Genomic DNA, 18632 nt, shown 5'->3' on the forward strand with positions numbered 1-18632 from the left:
TTAGTGGTGGCTGTTTAACAGTCTGATGGCCTTGAGATAGAAGCTGTTTTTCCACTCTCTCAGTCCCAGCTTTGAAGCACCTGTACTGACCTCGCCTTCTGGATGATAGCGGGGTGAACAGGCAGTGGCTCGGGTGGTTGTTGTACCATTTGGCCATCAGATTTCCCACCAATGCTCCTTACAGGACACATCACTGCACTCTATACTCCTTTGTAAACTGGTCATCTCTATATACCCGTCTCAAGACCCACTGGTTGATGCTAATTTATAAAACCCTCTTAGGCCTCACTCCCCCCTATCTGAGATACCTACTGCAGCCCTCATCCTCCACATACAACACCCGTTCTGCCAGTCACATTCTGTTAAAGGTCCCCAAAGCACACACATCCCTGGGTCGCTCGTCTTTTCAGTTCGCTGCAGCTAGCGACTGGAACGAGCTGCAACAAGTACTCAAACTGGAAACTCATTCAAAGACTCAATCATGGACACTCTTACTGCTTTACGTGATGTATTGTTGTCTCTACCTTCTTCCCCTTTGTGCTGTTGTCTGTGCCCAATAATGTTTGTACCATGTTTTGTGCTGCCACCATGTTGTGCTGCTGCCATGTTGTGTTGCTACCATGTTGTTGCCACCATGCAACGTTGTCATGTGTTGCTGCCATGTTGTGTTGTTGTCTTAGGTCTCTCTTCATGTAGATTTGTGTTGTCTCCCTTGTCATGGTGTGTGTTTTGTCCTTTTAATCCCAACAATCTCACAGCGACACGTTTAGTTATTGTACCTACCAGCTGTAACACCTGTCCTCAGAACACCAGAATCCAGACGACTGTAGAATACTGTGAAATACTTCTTGAATACTGCAGAATACCACACGACTGCTACACTGCTGTACCAAGCACAGAGATGAAAAGAAAAGGAGAGAGAGAGGAGAGGAGAGAAGGAATGCTGAGACAGGAGGTTAAAGGTCGTTCGAGGAGAGAGGGAGCAAAGTGCGAGAGACTGGAGAGAAAAGGAAGGAAGGGCGACAGATCAGGCAAGATAAGAAAGAAAGAGAGATGAAAGATCAGATGATCAGAGAGAGAGAGAAGTAAAGTTCAGGACTGGGCGGGTTAATGAAAGCACAGAGAAAAGCAGACACCACACAGCCCAGGGAGAAAGGAGGAGAGAGGAGGAGAGGAGAGAGGGAGGAGACTGTCTGGGACGGTTAATTGGCACCTTATATGACCCGCCAGGAATCAAACCCGTGTGGTTTGTGTGTCTTCAGACTGTGTTAGCCCGCTGAACTGAAGCCTGATTGTCAGCTGTAATATATGACGTGGGACTACAGACATGGTAGCAGCAGCGCTGCAAACGGCACATTCACGTTGTGACAGTGTCAACAAACTAACTATAGTACCATCACTATTCTGAAGACATAAATAGCCTGCCTCATATCTCATTCACCCAAAAGACGCACGCACACACACACACACACACACACACCTCACTTCTCGTTCACCCAGTCTATTTCTAGATATGGGGCTGTAGATATCAAAGCTGTGTATTCTCTACAGGGAATTGTTCTTCTCATGTTTGAAGGGGAAACAGAGACAAAAAAACAGGTTCTCTTTTATACGTGTGTTGCTCCCTTGTGCCTTGTTAATCTGTTACAATGTAAATTGGACCAGTTCACCCATGTCTTTTTCCTTCATCACACAGCCAGAAAACGGAAGACTCTCTGTCAGACGTGTGACTGAGAGAAGCCAGCAGGCCAGCCTCAACAGGTGAGCGATGTGCCGCATCTCTGGACGGAGCACAGGGACCCTCCTCAGTCTAAATAGAGTGGGAACCAGTGGAGCAGAATACTGGGGGTAAAGGCTACAGTTCATCACTGCTATCCTGTCACACACGCTCACACACTACTGTCACATAGATGGAGAGGACAGGAGAGGGGAGGGCTGCTGTATCAGGGTGAGGTAGGTCATAAACAGCAGTGCGTCTCAATAACACTATCTAATCTAATGTCCAAAGCAGCCAGTGGCCAGCACAGAGAGAATTTACTCTGAGACATAGTCAGTCTGTCGTCACCCTAGTTTTTCTCCTCACTGGGGTTTCAAAATTCGGGTAACTTTCCCCAAATCGCCAGGTTTTCCAGTAATCCTGGTTGGAGGATTCTGGATTTCCTGAATGTTCCAGGAATGTCTGGAAATCTTGGGAATGTTGGCAAAGATACTAGAATTTTGCAACCCTACTCCTCACCATCTCTCTCTCTTTCACTCTCCCATGTTCATACTCATAGGTGCAGCACCTACACAGCACGTACACACAAGTGTAGAAGCGTTGACACAGCTCCTCAAGGTTCAAGGTAACAAGTATTTCAGCTTGTCATAAAACAGCAAAGTGACTGACTCATCCCTGCTATCTTGTACGTGACGCACGAGCTGAACAGGAGATATACACAGTTGGGTAGACAGACAGACAGACAGACAGACAGACAGACAGACAGACAGACAGACAGACAGACAGACAGACAGACAGACAGACAGACAGACAGACAGACAGACAGACATGCCATGACATGAGTCACTATTGGTCGTTTGGGCTCAAGACATTTTTACATATTTCAATTTCAAAGTCTTGTACAAACACACAAACAAAACACACACATACATCACACACATCATGTACGCAGCGTGACTGATAAGAACATTCCCATCCCGAATGGTTCTACACTCTCTCCTCTACAGTGTTTGAGCGCCCTGTCCTCAGGGACGACTGTCACGCGCGTGTATGCGCACGTGCGTGAGTGTGTGTGGGCGCGTGCATGAGTTGGGTAGGTAGGTAATGATGGTGTGCTAAGCCGAGTCCCACCTTGCCAGAGAAAAGCCCCACTAAGCCATCGCTCATGCTACCACTGCTAATGATACTCACACATACTACAGATGGAGGGAGAGACGGAGAAACGCAGACAGCATGAAGAGGGGAGTAAATGTGGCGTCACTGACAGAGGTGGAGGGAAGGAGTGTGTCTGTGTGATTGGAATGGGCAATCAGACCCCCACACTATATAGTCACTAGTCACTTCCTCCAAAGAGGAAGCTTGCTGATTCCTGGTTTAAAAAGGTTGAGAAACACTGATCGGAAACCCTTCCTCCAATTCTTTCCTTCCTCCTCCCCTTTACTTCCCCTCTCCAAGTCTCCCACACAGAGGTGAAAGAGGGAAACTGTGGTAAGCATTCGATCTCTCCCTTCCTCCATCTATCTATCTCTCTCTCTCGCTCCCTCTCTCTCTCTCTCTCTCTCCTACCATCTGTACAGTAACAGGCATGTTACCTGTAGCATTGCCTGCAGCAACACAGTCTCTAGGGACCAGCTCTCTATTCTCTCTACCTCTAATATCTCCTTCTCTCTCACTCCTCTCTCTCCCTCAATCGCTTTCTCTCTGCTGGTGGGACTTGAGGAGCGGCGGTGTGATGAATTGGGATATTGGAGTCTGTGTGTGTTTGCCAGCCGCGCTGTAACATTCTGGAGTTTTAGTAATTAGTCCCACCTGAGTGTCTCGTGTGTGTGTGTGTGTAGTCTGCTCATCTCGTAAGTCTCGCAGGTGAGTAATTAAACGCACCGAAACACCTGGATCTGATTACTCTCCCTCATTCTTCCTCCTATCCATCCTCACCGTCCTCATCACTCCCTGCTGTCATCTTAGTTAGAGCCACACCCACATGAGCTCTCCGGTCCAATCACAACACAGACACCGGATGGCTCCTCTACCACCGGTAATGTGCTATAGGCAGGGTTGGGTAGGTTACTTTCTAAATGTAATCCGTTACAGTTACTAGTTACCTGTCCAAAATTGTAATCAGTAACATAACTTTCGGATTACCCAAACTCAGTAACATAATCTGATTACATTCCATTACTTTTAGATTACTTTCCCCCTAAGAGGCATTAGAAGAAGACAAAAAATGTAGGTTACCAATTGAACGACATCTACTGCATTTTTCACTGGCTGTCCACTGGTTTCAAAAACAATGAAAGATAGGCAGCTTAAACTTCTTGAATTCAACCATTATTGGGTTCAAATACACATTTAGATTTGTGAACAGCCGTCCACAACAACCACAATCCGTAAGGTGCAAATAGCTAAATGAGAGATTCACATCAATGCACTATGTAGATATCAATAATAAAGGATATCCGTATGGCCGTAGACTACACCATCGGTGTCATCCTTACCTCCAAGCGTTTATTCAAGTTGGATAGTCTTTGGGTGCTGACAGCAGTCGCACCATTGGAAGACATAACTGTAGCCTACAAAAGCCTATTCCTGCTCTTTTCCCACGATCCATCGAACACATCTGGTGTGTCATCATAGTGGTCTCTGACTTGTTGTCAGACTCGCTCAGATGGAACAAACTTAAATGTGGGCCTTTTATTCAATGCTAATTTGAATGTCATTATGAAAACAGAGAAGTGTCACACATCCTTTCTGAACTGAAAAGCAATCCTCGAAGTAATCATGTCGTTTTTCAAAGGTATCTGTAAATGGATTACAATATTTTAGCTGGTAATGTAACAGATTAGAGTTAAAAAAACATTTGGTAATCCCTTACATGTAACGGATTCCATTTCATCCGTTACTCCCCAACCCTGACTATAGGTCATATTCAATCAATGAGACTCAGCACATTAAAGCCATGGCAGGTTGTTAGAGTCAAGGCTGTATGTGCGTGTGCCTGTGTGTGAGTGTGTGTGTATGAATGCATGAGTGGGTGCCTATGTGAATATGTGTGTGGGTACATCAGTCAGGGTGAGCACTGAAAGGGTGATTTAGGACACAGTCAGAGTTTTGCAGGTCCATTGAGATGTTACCAGTTAATACTGACTCTAACCTTAACCTCCTCCTCCTCTCCTCTATCCCTCCTCTCCTCTCCTAAATTAAAAGGATACCGCGGTATTCCGAGATGCAGGTCATTTTTTCGACAGTCAGGTGAACTCTTGGTAGCATTCTTATGCCTCTGTATGCTGTTTGTAGATGATTGGAGATGGCATAGCGTTAGCTAAAAATCTCCCGGTACAGTAGCCAGATCTCTCTATTTCTCACACACTAACACACACGCACACACACAACACACACACACACACACACACACACACACACACACACACGCAGCTTTAAAAATAAATGTGTGTGACTATAGTCAAAAATAACTGGCTCTATGGATACAAAGAGCTTTTAAACATGTCCAAAAACGAAAACACTGTAACCATCTGTATATCTTTACACACATAGGCCTGCACACTCTCCTTCCCACACCTTCTCTCTCTCACTGGGCGAGTTCGTTTGCATGGCCCGGTGCCACAGGTGGGCGGAGTATGCATTTTTTAGGGAACCGGGCCATTAATGAACTCGCCCACTTACTCCCGCTCTCATGCATATTCTCTCTCACACACCCACTCTTGCATATGCACTTTACCTTTGAGGCATCTCTTTGAGTAGCTTACTCCTTTTCAATGCTTCCTGTGCCATCCAAATGTAGAAAATAGCAGCTCGTGAGTAGTTAAAACGGTCCGCTACTTGCGCACGAACAGTAAGAAAAAAACACAGCTCCAGTAACATTGGGCATAACTTTAACAGGATTTTGGCTAGAAGCACACGGTCTTCAGCGATGTAAAGAAGTTTCATGTAAAGCAGCAAGCAATGACTGTACCTGTGCTCCGTGTTGTGTTTAAAAGGCTCCATGCGGAAACTTGCGCTTAAACGGTACCGCATTATCGCATTATTAACACGGTAAACTTGCACAGCCTTAGTTTTGAGTTACCAGTGTAATTTCTTAAGTGACTCAAAATAAGGATGACATGCCATTGGTAGACATTCCAGCAGTACCTGGTGCTCCTTATTAACACTAGAACCGCTAAAGCAATCATTTGAACGCTCATGAATTTAAAACAATTTTTGCTTTGTCATTTTTACAGTAATTTCTTTGAATAGTTTTCCACATTGCCCCTCCTTCTCCGGACAGATGAAGATGCCGTTGATAATCACCTCTATAATTGCATCGAAACTGAACCTAAACGATTCCGAAAATAATTTCACACATATAACAACAGATTAAATAAATGAAGTAAAGCATGATGGGGGAGAATGGGTGAATTGATGAGCCGGGGAAGCGAACGATGCATAATTATGTCATCACTAACTGTGAATGAAGAACAGGGCGGGCCATTCTATTGCATTGATCTATTCCAATTATAATCTCAAAATGAGATGTACAGTCATTTATATCAGTCCACCGAATCGAAATAGTCTTATCAATCTAATCTGGCCTACTTGGAGTACACAGTGAGATTGTGCGTAATTTACAATGGCAAGAAGACCAAGATAAATGCTGCACATGCTGCGTTAGCGTTTCTACAAAATCGGAACGAAAATTACTCAAATGGTGTGGGAAAAAAATGTATCAAGAAATCTATGATTATTCTACTGATTCTGAACCTCAGCTTGAACTGAAACCTGCGAGACCGAAGTGCAAAAAAAGGCAGAACGGTGCGCACTGAGCAGGAGCCCGCGTCACCACCAAATGAATCAGTAAGACAGGAGAGAGGAAAGGAGGACACCATTTGGTCAGAACAAGCCGGTGATAATGCTGGGGAAGATTTTCAGCACACAATATGTCACCCCCTGAGAGAGCATCTCAATCAAAAACGACATCAGCAACGCACTCACCAGCTTTTGTTGTTTATGTAACATGGATTTCAGAGGAGGCTGGTCGTAGGAGCTATATGAGGACAGGCTCATTGTAATCACTGGAACGGAATTATTGAAATGGTGTCAAACATGTGGTTTCCATATGTTTTATGTGTTTGATTCCGTTCCATTTATACAGTTCCAGCCATTGGATAAAAGCGTCGGCTAAATGGCATATATTACAATGAGCCTATCCTCCTATAGCTCCTCCCACCAGCCTCCTCTGATGTACACGCTCCAACTGATGCAGTCGGGGAAGATATACAATATGTAAGCACGAGCTGACAATAAATTGAAAATGTTTGACTGCTGTCATATCAACACTTATATTCATTATAATAACATTACTGCTTTTTTCACAATTTATCAAGCACACTTGGAGCTTATAAAGATCTTCAGGCTACTGATGTTTTCATCATTTGACCATGCCTCTTGGTGGTTGGGGTACTCTTTTTTAGTCATTATAAAAAGAAGATGTTACCACGTTCTAACACGTATGTTTCTGTTTCAAAGTTGTAACAGCTGCACTCAACTAAAATTCATTAAATACTTGAATGTGTTTTTAGTTTTTCCATATAGCCTTCAGAAACATAAACAAATGAAAATGCCATTGTGTTATTTGAAGAAAAATAAAGTTATTCTATTGTTACCCAAGACCTTCACAAACACAACCAAATGTTTCAGCCTCCAGTATTTATGCTGCAGTAGTTTATGTGTCGGGGGGCTAGGGTCAGTTTGTTATATCTGGAGTACTTCTCCTGTCCTATTCAGTGTCCTGTGTGAATCTAAGTGTGCGTTCTCTAATTCTCTCCTTCTCTCTTTCTTTCTCTCTCTCGGAGGACCTGAGCCCTAGGACCATGCCCCAGGACTACCTGACATGATGACTCCTTGCTGTCCCCAGTCCACCTGGCCATGCTGCTGCTCCAGTTTCAACTGGCCTGGGCCCTAGGACCATGTCCCAGGACTACCTGACATGAGGACTCCTTGCTGTCCCCAGTCCACCTGGCCATGCTGCTGCTCCAGTTTCAACTGTTCTGCCTTACTATTATTCAACCATGCTGGTCATTTATGAACATTTGAACATCTTGGCCACGTTCTGTTATAATCTCCACCCGGCACAGCCAGAAGAGGACTGGCCACCCCACATATGCTCTCTCTAATTCTCTCTTTCTTTCTCTCTCTCGGAGGACCTGAGCCCTAGGACCGTGCCCCAGGACTACCTGACATGATGACTTTGCTGTCCCCAGTCCACCTGACTGCTGCTGCTCCAGTTTCAACTGTTCTGCCTTATTATTATTCGACCATGCTGGTCATTTATGAACATTTGAACATCTTGGTCATGTTCTGTTATAATCTCTACCCGGCACAGCCAGAAGAGGACTGGCCACCCCACATAGCCCGGTTCCTCTCTAGGTTTCTTCCTAGGTTTTGGCCTTTCTAGGGAGTTTTTCCTAGCCACCGTGCTTTTACACCTGCATTGTTTGCTGTTTGGGGTTTTAGGCTGGGTTTCTGTACAGCACTTTGAGATATCAGCTGATGTACGAAGGGCTATATAAATAAATTTGATTTGATTTGATTATTTTTGTGAAAGCATATATGAAATGTATTAATTACACTTTTAGAATGTTGCAGTCAGAATGACTGTCCCTCGAGGCCCAGCAGGGATACTTTGGGATTTTCAAGGGATACTTTGGGATTTTGGCAATGAAGCCCTTTATCTACTTCCCAAGAGTCAGATGAACTCATGGATACCATTTTTATGTCTCTGCACCCAGTATGAAGGAAGTTGCTAACGAGCATTAGCGCAATTGCTAACTATCGCTAGCACAATGACTGGACGTCTAAGGTAACAGCTGACATGCTGGTTAGCATTGACTAATGAAAGCAGAGACATAAAAATGGCATCCATGAGTTGCCAAAATCCCGAAGTATCCCTTTAAGATCTCAAAATGGCCCCTAGAACATATCAACAGTTAAACAATAAGCACACAACACAGAGGATGTACCCAATCCTGGAAAATCCAAATCATCTGTGACAAAAACCCAAACACCGGAAATACGAAACAGCCAACTGGGAGGAGGTGAGGGCCCTGGCGGAGTGGTGCCTGAAAAATAACCTCTCCCTCAACGTCAACAAAACGAAGGAGTTGACCGTGGACTTCAGGAGACAGCGGATGGAGCACGCCCCTATCCACATCGACAGGGCTGCAATGGAGAAGGTGAAAAGCTTCAAGTTCCTCGGCGTAAACATCACTGACAATCTGAAATGGTCCACCCACACAGAGAGTGTGGTGAAGAAGGTGCAACACCTCCTTTTCAACCTCAGGAGGCTGATGAAATGCATAAGCCTCTTACAAACTTTTACAGATGGACCATTGAGAGCATCCTGTCGGGCTGTATCAGCTCCTGGTGCGGCAACTGCACCGTCCGCAACTGCCGGGGTTCTCCAGAGGGTGGTGCAGTCTGCCTAAAGCATCACTGGGGGCACACTGCCTGCCCTCCAGGACATTTACAGCACCCGGTGTCACAAAAAGGCCAAGAAGATCATCAAGGACCTCAGCCACCCGAGCCACTGCCTTTTCACCCTGCTTACAATCCAGAATGCGAGGTCAGTACAGGTGCATCAAAGCTGGGACCAAGAGACTGAAAACAGCTTCTATCTCAAAGCCATCAGACTGTTAAAGTCACCACTAGTCGGCCCACATCCAGTAGCCTGCCCTGAATTTTAAACTACTGTCACTAGACAACTACCACCCGGTTACTCTACCATGCACCTTAGAGGCTGCTGCCCTATGTACATAGTCATGGAACACTGGTCACTTTAAATAATGTTTACATACTGTTTTACCCACTTCATATGTACAGTATATACTGTATTCTACCGAAGGCCTATCCTATTTAACTATTGCTGTACATATACTATTCTTCAGATATACTACATATTCTATCCATATACTGTCCATATTGTCTATACACACATATACAGTGGATTCGGAAAGTATTCAGACCCCTTGACTGTTTCCACATTTTGTTAAGTTACAGCATTATTCTAAAATGGATGAAATTGTTTTTCAGCATCATTCTAAACACAATACACCATAATGACAAAGCAAAAAGAGGTTTTTAGAAATGCTTGCAAATGTATTGTTGAAGCGATTACAGCCTCGAGTCTTCTTGGGTATGACACTACAAGCTTGGCACACCTGTACTTGGAGAGTTTCTCCCATTCGTCTCTGCAGATCCTCTCAAGCTCTGTCAGGTTGGATGGGGAGCGTCGCTGCACAGCTATTTACATGGTCTCTCCAGAGATGTTAGATCGGGTTAAAGTCCAGGCTGTGGCTGGGCCACTCAAGGACATTCCGAAGCCACTCCTACGTTGTCTTGGCTGTGTGATTAGGGTCAGTCCCTGTCACAGGTTTCCTCCAGATGTGACACTTGACATTCAGGAAAAGAGTTCACTCTTGATTTCATCAGACCAAAGAATCTTGTTTCTCATGGTCTGAAAGTCCATTAGGGGGACTTTGGGCAAACTCCAAGCAGGCTGTCATGTGCCTTTTACTGAGGAGTGGCTTCCATCTGGCCACTCTACCATAAAGGCCAGATTGTTGGAGTGCTGCAGAGATGGTAGTCCTTCTGGAAGGTTCTCCCATCTCCACAGAGGAACTCTAGAGCTCTGTCAGAGTGACCATCGGGTTCTTAGTCACCTCCCTTACCAAGGCCCTTCTCCCCTGATTGCTCAGTTTAGCAGGGCGGCCAATTGAATTTCCCACAGGTGGACTCAAATCAAGTTGTAGAAACATCTCAAGGATCATCAATGGAAACAGGATGCACCTGAGCTCAATTTGGAGTCTCATAGCAAAGGGTCTGATACTTATGTTAGTAAGGTATTCCTGCTTTTATTTTTTTATTTCCGCTTTTTATTTGTTTATATTCTTATATTGGCAAAAAAAAAATCTAAAACCTGTTTTAATTTTTTCATTAAATGGTATTGTATGTAGATTGATGAGGAACATTTTTTATTTAATCCATTGTAGAATAAGGCTGTAACGTAACAAAATGCACTGTATATATAAAAGTGTGGACTCACCTACACATTCCAGGGCTTTTCTTTATTTTTACTATTTTCTACATTGAAGAATAATACTGAAGACATCCAAACTATGCAATAACACATATGGAATCATGAGGTAACCAAAAAACTGTTAAACAAATCAAAATCTATTTTATATTTGACATTCTTCAAAGTAGCCACCCTTTACGCTGATGACAGCTTTGCACGCTCTTGGCATTCTGTCAACGAGAGAGAGAGAGGAGAGAGAGATAGAAAGAAAGAGAGAGAGTGAGAAAAAGAAAGAGAGAATCCTCTAGGGATATGTTCATTCCTTTGGCCCAGCCAGCTCTCTCTTTCTTTCTTTAATAATTCTTTCACCCCCAATCTGCCAGCAGAAGCTATCCTCTGGGACGTGTAACAAAACCCGCCTCTCCAGTCCCCTCTGCCCCCCTTTCCCCCTCCCCTCAGACGAATACATTATCTTTTGTGTTCCTGAATAAAGAGAAAATGCCAAAACAACAGCCACCTCTCTCCTCTCTGCACAGCAGGACAAAGACTGAATAAAAACAGGAATTAAAATGTCATTTATGTACCTTTGTTTTACACTTCCTTCCAACGCAATTTAATGTCATACAGAGCATCTAATACCTCTGGGATCTACCAGGGCACAGCGCAGGATCTGTGTGTGTGTGTGTGTGTGTGTGTGTGTGTGTGTGTGTGTGTGTGTGTGTGTGTGTGTGTGTGTGTGTGTGTGTGTGTGTGTGTGTGTGTGTGTGTGTGTGTGTGTGTATCTGTGTGTACGCTGCATGTGTCTCTGTGTGTGTGTGTGTGTGTGTGTGTGTGTGTGTGTGTGTGTGTGTGTGTGTGTGTGTGTGTGTGTGTGTGTGTGTGTGTGTGTGTGTGTGTGTGTGTGTGTGTGTGCGGTACTGTCATGGGCAGGAGGTGGGGTACTTAGGGTTAAATGAGGATGTAGGAAAATTAGAGTTAATTAAAGTGTTATAATGTGCTGTGACTCCTGTACACTAGGTCTCAGAGAGACGGAGGAGGAGGAGAAGAGGGAGGAGGAAGAGAGGGGGGGGTGAGAGGGAGAGGAGGGGGAGGATAAAGAAGGGGAAGAAGATGGGGAGGTGGTGGGAAAAGAGGGGAAAAGACAGGGACACTGTATTCCAGCTCTCTCTCCTCTCTCTCTCCCTCTCTAAAGTGGGGTGTAGTAGGCTAAATGTAAAATGAAGTAAAATGGCAACTGGTGTGACTGAGGGAGTGAATCTCCACTTCAAACGAGAGCCTCCCTGAAGCATCCCTATAGGGCAGAGAGAGAGCAGAGAGAGAAAGAGTGAGAGTGGGTGAGAGAGAGAGGACAGAGAGAGAAAGAGTGAGAGTGGGTGAGAGAGAGAGCAGAGAGAGAAAGAGAGATTGTTAATGTGTGGTGTGAATAAACGGTGAACCTTACAAAGAAGGCATCCATGCTTGAACTACTACTATTTCCCTTCTCTCTTTCCCTTGCACTCTCTCTCCCTACATTTTAGTCATTAGAATATTACATCTATCTCTATCCCGCTCTCTCTTTTTCAATTCAAATGACAAGTTACATTGCATCAGACAGCAGGGTACATTAACAATTTAATTTGAATTGCAGTTTCTCTGATTAAATTTGGCATCCTGTCCCTGTTCAACTCAGCTCAACTCAGAGGAAGGGTGTCTGGCAACCTCTACTCAGAGTGTGGGGGGGGGGCATACAGTCATCCAATTTCCAAACACTCACAAATACAATATGACCCCTCCTAGGGTGACCCTAGGGTGACAACAAATACGGTCTAATTGATTTCAATGGGTCTTTCTCCATTCTGATTGTTTTATACTGTTCAATTCTACTTCAACCAAATATAATTCTCTGCATTTACATTAATTTCTGCATTTCCTGCACTCATTTGAGATCATTTCCACACTGTCACGGAGGGCTTCATGATATGGGCAATAAAACAAGGTCTTATTTTTAACCACATGTTGGAATTGCAATTTGACAGGGTAGGAACACAAAGCGATAGTCAGTGTTTCCAAGGGGACACTATAATCTTTGGCTACATTAAATGTTTCTTCATGTAGCCAACATATTAATGCTTCTCCTATTCCTTTTGGATTTAGAAGATACTGTTGCACAAACAACATGTTGATTTAGGCGTACACCAGCGCTGGTATCAGACTGTATTAGCTAGCTACGTTTGCTCTGACTCAGCACACTTATTAGCTAGCTAGCCAGCTAACTAGCGATTAGCATTAGCGGCTAACACGATTTGGCTGAAACTTGCTAAGAAAATACAAACTAGCTGTTTGCATATATAAGAAACACAAACTAATTGTGTAATTATAGAACGCTTGTGGATTCATATTAAGAAACAACATGGTTGTCATCAACATTGTTACATGTGCTGCATTGATCATGCAGACTGAATGCAAAAGTGTCTCGTGGTCAAGCAACAACAAATGCGCTTCTTGAGTGGCAGGGGGCGGGGCTTGGTCTGTGAGGAAAGTGGCATGGAGAGAGCAGTGAGCGATGACTCAAGTAGCAGTGTAAACAATAAAAAAGGGATGTTACACACGGTATATCACATTTAACAAACCAAACATTGAAATACCTTAATAGCAGATAAAGTAAAAACAGCCCGTGCATCAATATCATAAAATACGGCCAGCCTAAAAGACACCCAAACTTCAGCGTAGCAAAAAAATCTATAATACAATTGGATTCCACACAGACAATCGAACAACAAAGAACATTATTTAGTAAAGTGTAGTTTTAGACAATCCTTCATTCATTGAAACGATATGTGCATGAAATATGATAGCCATTACACACACAGACCCTCAGAGTAATTGCGGCTAAGAGCATGAATTTGCAAATTGCAGGAGAGTAGGCTGAGGCTCAGCTCAATAGTTCCTGCACAGTGTGTATATGTGTGTGTTAATGAGTTAAGGGAGTCCAGTGATATTGTCCAGTGGTGTCTATTTGGCTTGTCGAGTTTGAGGAATGGAGGTAGATGGAGAGAGAGGGATGGAGAGGAAGGGATGGAGATGCTGGGAGAGAGGGATATAGAGGAAGTTATGGAGAGGGATAGAGATGCTGGGAGAGAGGGATATAGAGGAAGTTATGGAGAGGGATAGAGATGCTGGGAGAGATGGATATAGAGGAAGTTATGGAGAGGGATAGAGATGCTGGGAGAGAGGGATATAGAGGAAGTTATGGAGAGGGATAGAGATGCTGGGAGAGATGGATATAGAGGAAGTTATGGAGAGGGATAGAGATGCTGGGAGAGAGGGATATAGAGGAAGTTATGGAGAGGGATAGAGATGCCGGGAGAGAGGGATGAAAAGGCAGGGATGGAGAGAGAGTGATGGAGAAGATGTGTGCTGCTGTTTCTGGTCCAGACAGTAATCCCGTGCAACAGACAGATTATGAGTATTTCATCTGATTATAGATTAGAATATAGTGAGATTAGCGGACTCTGGATATCCAGCTATAATACCTGTTCTCTCTACCCACCTGCTCAAATCCCTGTCACTGTCACACCCTGATCAGTTTCACCTGTTCTCGTTATTGTCTCCACTCCCTCCAGGTGTCGCTTGTTTTCCCCAGTGTATTTACCCCTGTGTTTCCTGTCTCTCTGTGCCAGTTCTTCGCTTGTTTTTCTTCGTTTTTCGCACATGCTTGCGTCGCCTTTTCACCTTTTTCTAGTCCTCCCGGTTTTGATCCTTGCCTGTTCTGGACTCTGTACCCGCCAGCCTGACCATTCTGCCTGCCCTGACCTTGACCCCACCTGCCACTCTGTACCTCCTGGACCTAATCTGGTTATGACATTTTGCCTGTCCATGACCATTCTCTTGCCTACCCCTTTGGATTTATTAAACATCTTAAACTCCAACCATCTGCCCCCTGTGTCTGCATTTGGGTCTCACCTAGTGTCATGACAGCCACGACTACACTGTCTCTTTGGTTTTGTCTAACGTTAGCCCGGGGCTGGCCAACCCACTTCCTGGAGAGTGGTCAGGCCTTTGCTCCAGCCCTGCTCCAGCACACTTGATTTGACTAATCAATGTCCAGATGAACAGCTCACACACACTAAAACATGAACACACACACTAAAACACAAAAACACACACTAAAACACACACACTAAAACGCACACTAAAACACACACTAAAACACGAACACTAAAACACAAACACTAAAACACGAACACTAAAACACGAACACTAAAACACGAACACTAAAACACACACTAAAACACACACTAAAACACAAACACTAAAACACGCACTAAAACACACACTTTAAACACACACACTAAAACACACACTAAAACACAAACACTAAAACACACACTAAAACACAAACACTAAAACACAAACACTAAAACACGAACACTAAAACACACACTAAAACACACACACTAAAACACACACTAAAACACAAACACTAAAACACACACTAAAACACGAACACTAAAACACGAACACTAACACAAACACTAAAACACAAACACTAAAACACACACACTAAAACACAAACACTAAAACACGAACACTAAAACACGAACACGAACACTAAAACACACACACTAAAACACGAACACGAACACTAAAACACACACACTAAAACACAAACACTAACACTAAAACACGAACACTAAAACACAAACACTAAAACACAAACACTAAAACACACACACTAAAACACGAACACTAAAACACACACACTAAAACACAAACACTAAAACACACACTAAAACACAAACACTAAAACACACACACTAAAACACGAACACTAACACTAAAACACGAACACTAAAACACGAACACTAAAACACAAACACTAAAACACACACTAAAAGACAAACACTAAAACACGAACACTAAAACACGAACACGAACACTAAAACACGAACACTAAAACACGAACACTAAAACACAAACACTAAAACACACACACTAAAACACGAACACTAAAACACGAACACTAAAACACAAACACTAAAACACACACTAAAACACAAACACTAAAACACAAACACTAAAACACGAACACTAAAACTAAAACACGAACACTAAAACACGAACACTAAAACACGAACACTAAAACACGAACACTAAAACACAAACACTAAAACACACACACTAAAACACGAACACTAAAACACGAACACTAAAACACAAACACTAAAACACACACTAAAACACAAACACTAAAACACACACACTAAAACACGAACACTAAAACACGAACACTAAAACACGAACACTAAAACACGAACACTAAAACACGAACACGAACACTAAAACACGAACACTAAAACGAACACTAAAACACGAACACTAAAACACAAACACTAAAACACAAACACTAAAACACGAACACGAACACTAAAACACAAACACTAAAACACACACACTAAAATACGAACACTAAAACACGAACACTAAAACACGAACACTAAAACACAAACACTAAAACACGAACACACTAAAACACGAACACTAAAACACGAACACTAAAACACGAACACACTAAAACACGAACACACTAAAACACGAACACGAACATTAAAACACAAACACTAAAACACAAACACTAAAACACACACACTAAAACACGAACACACTAAAACACGAACACGAACATTAAAACACAAACACTAAAACAGGAACACTAAAACACAAACACTAAAACACGAACACGAACACTAAAACACGAACATTAAAACACAAACACTAAAACACACACTAAAACACAAACACTAAAACACAAACACGAACACTAAAACACGAACACTAAAACACAAACACTAAAACACGAACACGAACACTAAAACACGAACACTAAAACACACACTAAAACACGAACACTAACACAAACACTAAAACACACACACTAAAACACGAACACTAAAACACGAACACTAAAACACGAACACTAAAACACGAACACGAACACTAAAACACGAACACTAAAACACAAACACTAAAACACGAACACGAACACTAAAACACAAACACTAGAACACGAACACTAAAACACAAACACTAAAACACACACACTAACACACGAACACTAAAACACAAACACGAACACACTAAAACACGAACACTAAAACACGAACACACTAAAACACGAACACACTAAAACACGAACACGAACATTAAAACACAAACACTAAAACACGAACACTAAAACACAAACACTAAAACACAAACACTAAAACACAAACACTAAAACACGAACACACTAAAACACGAACACACTAAAACACGAACACACTAAAACAAGAACACGAACATTAAAACACAAACACTAAAACACAAACACTAAAACACACACTAAAACACGAACACACTAAAACACGAACACACTAAAACACGAACACACTAAAACACGAACACACTAAAACACGAACACGAACATTAAAACACAAACACTAAAACACAAACACTAAAACACAAACACTAAAACACACACTAAAACACGAACACACTAAAACACGAACACGAACATTAAAACACAAACACTAAAACACGAACACTAAAACACAAACACTAAAACACAAACACTAAAACACAAACACTAAAACACAAACGCTATAACACAAAAACTAAAACACAAACACTAAAACACACACAAGCCAGGATCAATGGGAAGGACATCAAGCCAAAAACCAGTCAATTCCCTTCCTCCTCCATCACCTCCTCCCTTCCTCCTCCATCACCTCCTCCCTTCCTCCTCCATCACCTCCTCCCTTCCTCCTCCATCACCTCCTCCATCACCTCCTCCCTTCCTCCTCCATCACCTCCTCCATTCCTCCTCCATCACCTCCTCCCTTCCTCCTCCCTTCCTCCTCCATCACCTCCTCCATCACCTCCTCCCTTCCTCCTCCATCACCTCCTCCCTTCCTCCTCCATCACCTCCTCCCTTCCTCCTCCATCACCTCCTCCCTCCCTCCTCCATCACCTCCTCCCTTCCTCCTCCATCACCTCCTCCCTTCCTCCTCCATCACCTCCTCCCTTCCTCCTCCATCACCTCCTCCATTCCTCCTCCATCACCTCCTTCACCTCCATCACCTCCTCCCTTCCTCCTCCATCACCTCCTCCCTTCCTCCTCCATCACCTCCTCCCTTCCTCCTCCATCACCTCCTCCATCACCTCCTCCCTTCCTCCTCCATCACCTCCTCCCTTCCTCCTCCATCACCTCCTCCCTTCCTCCCTCCATTCACCTACCAGTTTATTTTATTTAATCTACTCGCTACCTTCCTTCCCATTTCTTCCTTTCTCTCATTCTCCTACACTAGAACACTGATACAGTTTCTCTCCATTGAAGTCAAGCCATGATGGAGGTAAAATCATAAAGCAGAGTTCTGTGTGTGTTCTTTTCAGAACTCAGCCCTATGGGAGAACTGTACAGAACTCAGCCCTATGGCAGAACTGTATAGAACTCAGCCCTATGGGAGAACTGTACAGAACTCAGCCCTATGGGAGAACTGTACAGAACTCAGCCCTATGGGAGAACTGTACAGAACTCAGCCCTATGGCAGAACTGTACAGAACTCAGCCCTATGGGAGAACTGTACAGAACTCAGCCCTATGGGGGAACTGTACAGAACTCAGCCCTATGGGAGAACTGTAGAACTCAGCCCTAACTATACAGAACTCAGCCCTAGGGAGAACTGTACAGAACTCAGCCCTATGGGAGAACTGTACAGAACTCAGCCCTATGGCAGAACTGTACAGAACTCAGCCCTATGGGAGAACTGTACAGAACTCAGCCCTATGGCAGAACTGTACAGAACTCAGCCCTATGGGAGAACTGTACAG

At 43.5% G+C, this 18632-nt stretch overlaps 1 protein-coding gene across 30 annotated transcripts in view; it reads right to left on the reverse strand.

Moving 5' to 3' along the window:
* LOC118371672 (disabled homolog 1-like) overlaps positions 1–18632 on the reverse strand; it is a 114722-nt gene that overhangs the window by 58487 nt on the left and 37603 nt on the right. For 26 of the 30 annotated variants that reach the window (XM_052480353.1, XM_052480348.1, XM_052480342.1 and 23 more), the window contains exon 1: positions 784–933. The exons of 3 other annotated variants lie outside the window; for them this stretch is intronic. The gene's annotated coding sequence lies outside the window, so the exon portion shown is untranslated. Of the gene's footprint in view, positions 1–783; positions 934–18632 lie in introns of those variants that run through there. One more of the 30 variants, XM_052480338.1, reaches the window with a different exon arrangement.

Source organism: Oncorhynchus keta, chromosome 26 (genome assembly GCF_023373465.1).
Source record: "Oncorhynchus keta strain PuntledgeMale-10-30-2019 chromosome 26, Oket_V2, whole genome shotgun sequence".
In the NCBI taxonomy this organism is placed as follows: Eukaryota; Metazoa; Chordata; class Actinopteri; order Salmoniformes; family Salmonidae; genus Oncorhynchus; species Oncorhynchus keta.